Raw genomic sequence first — 3,880 nt, forward strand, 5'->3', positions numbered from 1 at the left:
GCATGACTAGATAATACATGGCTGTTGCACATGTGAACCCAGCAGCTGTGGTTACCTGCACATGACCTGTGTAAGATCAAGCCAATCAATATTCCAGCATGGATGGTAGAAGGACTCCTGATGTTCCATCCCTAGACAAGATGCTACTAGCAGTTGATGAGTGCTGTGGGAGAGTCACTTTTCTTGGAGGAGTGGCCCCTGGTAGATTCCCCATTCCCTAGTCAATGGCCCTGTAAACACATGTGTATAGGCAACAGTAAATGGACTCAATCTTTTTTAAGGGAATGAAGTTGGGAGACAGAAATTAGGGTATGGATATGATGAAGATACACTGTATACATGTATGAAAATTTCAAAGAATACAAATATTTGAAACTTATTCAAATAAGAATAAAGCTATGAGACACGTGGGGTGTTGACACATGCCTTTAATCCCAGCACTCAGGAGGCAGAGGCAGGTGGATCTTTGTGAGCTCTAGCCCAGGCTGGTCCATATGAGGAGTTCTAGTAGGCAAGGGCTATATGATGAGACCCTGTCTCAAAAAGAAAAAGAATACAGATATGAATTTAAAATAACAGAACATGGAATGTTTTAATGAAAATTGATCCAAAGGTACAAATTGAGATCGAAACTAAGAATAATGAAACTGGAAGTTAATATTGCAAAATTGCATCAATGACAAAAAAACCCCAAAAACACATTTACTAGTACATTGGGCATCATGAGAATCATAATGTATTGTCCAATTGGCAATTAGCATCTGTGAGCTAAGACAACAACAGAGATAAGGAGAGAGAGACAGAGGCAGAGACAGAGAGACAAATACAGAGACAGAGACAGATTATACATAAAAGGAGAGAGCGAAAAGAGTTAAGAGTGCTTTACTGCCAGAAACAAATGAGGATCCTTAAGAATGGAGTGACAACCAGATTGGATCGTAAAGTTGAAAGGAGAAATGGGCACTAACTCAGAAGCGATCCCCAACTGATAACCACTTGCAAATTAAAATTTAGTTTCCTCCAAGGGAATCTCACTGAGGAAACAAACTATTTTTAACAGCAGGCTGTATGTCCAGCAGTACATGGCCAACAGCAAATGAACTCAATGACATATTTGGAGGTTACTTGTCTCATAATGTCCTGCCAGGGCTCTTCAAAAAACTTATTATTTTAATTTATATATATCTTAAATATATATAATTATATATCTCTCTGATATATATGGGTCTCTGATTCTTGCACCTTCTCTTGGGCTCTTCCTTCTGCTGGGTTGTCTTGTCCAATTCTTATGTGTTACTTTTGTTTTATCTTATTATATTTTATCTTATTATATTTTATGTTATCCAATAGAAATCTATTTGTTTATTTCCTAATGAGAGACAGAAAGGGGGTAGATTCAGATGGACAGGGAGGTGGGAAGAAACTGGAAAAGGAGTAGAGGGAAGGGAAATCATAATCAGGATATATTATGTGAGGAAAGAAATCTATTTTCAATAAAAGAGAAAATACAGCTACATATTTACAATAATTTAAGTGCAAGATCAGTGGTAACTGCCAGGGAGGTGCCCTCTCCTCTAGAACATAGGCACCATGGGATCAGGGAGCTGGATGAAGACTTCTGAGCTGCGGAGATGTAAAGAGTACCTGGATAAGTGTACATGGAGAGACATTCAGAGTAGATCATCAGGCTGTAGAGGTGGAAGCAGAAATATACCACAGGATCCTGAACTTAAGATTCTTCTTTGGCATGCTAAAATTGGCTGATGGAGAGGCATCATGTCTGTATGAGCAAGCCACACAGGAATGTGGAAGTATACTGCTGAAGTTAGGGTAGTCTCTGACAGGTCTGGAAGACGACAGTAAACACAAGTAGGCAGATCTAACATATTCCCTGGGAGCCTCAGAGAGAGCCTCACTTGCAGAAAAAAATGATTCCCCAAACACCAGAGATGGCTTTGTAACAAGAAGGCAGAAGGAGGCCTTTCCACATAGTGATGCTGTCTTCTGAATTTTATCAGAGACACAAACATGGGAGCACACAAGTGTCTTCTGCAACACACCACCGGCCTGCTGTCAGGTCTCTATATCAGAGACTGCAGTCTACGTCACTCCTAAATAATAGTGGAGGACACAATCCAAAGGAAGACCACTCACCAGGGGACTCACATAAAATGAAACAGATACATAAAAGATTTGGTAAAGAGGGAAAAGAAAAAAAACCTCCAGAAGCTCACAACTCCTCAGTTCTAGAAAGTTAAGATAATGAAGTAGCCGGAATGTTAGAACAATATTTTAGAACACTATTTTTAATAAAGAGATCAATTCGAGGATGTGAGCAAAGCAAGGAAGGTGGTCAGTGGTTAAGAGCACTTGTTTATCTTACAGAGGACCTGGTTTAGTTCCTGGCACCCACATGGTGGCTCACAACCATCTGAAATTCCAGGTCTAGGGGATCTGATGCTCTCTTCTGAACTTCATGGGCACCAGGTATGTACATGGTATATATACCTTCATGCATTCATTGACACAAAATAGAATAAATAAAAATCTAATACAAAAACCATATTGAGGACTCTAATAAGCAGATGAATGTAATAAAGAGGCTAATTCAGGCTCTAGACAAAAAGCGCCAGCAAAATGGATGAAACAGGCATTAATTTGTAGAAGAAATCCAAAAGTATGGAGAAAAAGTCAGCAAGGAAATTAAAAATCCAGAAGCATGAAACAGAAATGTAGAAAATGAATCAATCACAATTGGATAAGAATCACAACTGGAAAGTGTTAAGAGACAAGAGGAAAGGGGACAACTGTCAGGAGCAGAGATAAAATTCAGACAACAACCCACTCAGACAGCATCCTAGTTGGCTTTCTGTTGCCGTTAACAAAACAGCATGATCAAAACCAACTAGGGAGAAAAGAGTGTGCTTTGACTACGGGGTTACCTAACCCATCATGAAGGGATGCCAAGGCAGGGCCTTGGAAAGAGGAATGGAAACAAAGGCTGTAGAGGGACACTGGTTTTACTGGTTTCCTTGCTTTCTCTGGTTTGTCCAGCCTGCTTTCTTACACCACTCAGGACCACATTCCCAGGGGTGGCACCACCCATGGTTGGCTGAGACCTCCCACAATAACCACCAATCAAGAAAATGCCCCCAATGACATGCCCACAAGCCAGTTTAATGGAAGCAATACCTCAATTGAGGTTCTCTCTTCCCAGGTAGCTCTAGTGTGTGTCATGTTGACAGAAACTAATCAGCACAGACACATATGAAGAAAAATTAATGATTATGACCCAAAACTCCAACAATTTTGAGATACAATCAAAACATGCTAAGAATACACGCAACAAATGTAATAATTTAATCAGTAAAATTACAACAGAAAAATTTTCTAACATAGTAATAGAAATGGATATTCAAACACAAGAGGAATTTAAAATCCTAAATAGATATGTTCAGAAAACTCCACAGAACAATCTACTATATTGTGTAATATCATAATCTGCTGTGAAAAGTACTAAGGAAATAAATATTAAAAGCACTAAGGGAAAGATGTTAACTCACAGGCAAAAGAAAACATATCCAAATAATATCAGATCTCACATCAGCAACCCTAAAACCAGAGAAGCGGAAAATAGCATGATTTTAATCTTCAAAGAAAATAGCTACAAAAAAATCACTGCCCCTGACAAAGTTGTCTGGGCTTTTGTCTGCCCTTCCTGGCCAGCAACTCTGCCACATTTCTGAAAAGAAGCTTGCCGCACAAACTGACTGTCCAGTACACAAAGAAAAACTATGCAGCTGCTCATCCCCATATGCTGGAGCCAGCCAGCCTCCACTCTGAGTCCAGCCCTGGGAAGGCCCCACCAAGGCTGTTATTC

The 3,880-nt window shown here is 39.8% G+C and overlaps 1 long non-coding RNA gene across 1 annotated transcript; it reads right to left on the minus strand.

The window, feature by feature from the left end:
- Positions 1-413: 413 nt before the first annotated feature.
- Positions 414-3,355, minus strand: LOC143270843 (uncharacterized). Its single transcript, XR_013048055.1, has 2 exons — positions 1,645-3,355; positions 414-533 (listed from the first exon to the last, which is right to left on the minus strand). It is a non-coding gene; the product is annotated as an uncharacterized LOC143270843 (long non-coding RNA).
- Positions 3,356-3,880: the final 525 nt, after the last annotated feature.

The sequence above is a fragment of the Peromyscus maniculatus genome, chromosome X, assembly GCF_049852395.1.
Source record: "Peromyscus maniculatus bairdii isolate BWxNUB_F1_BW_parent chromosome X, HU_Pman_BW_mat_3.1, whole genome shotgun sequence".
In the NCBI taxonomy this organism is placed as follows: domain Eukaryota; kingdom Metazoa; phylum Chordata; class Mammalia; order Rodentia; family Cricetidae; genus Peromyscus; species Peromyscus maniculatus.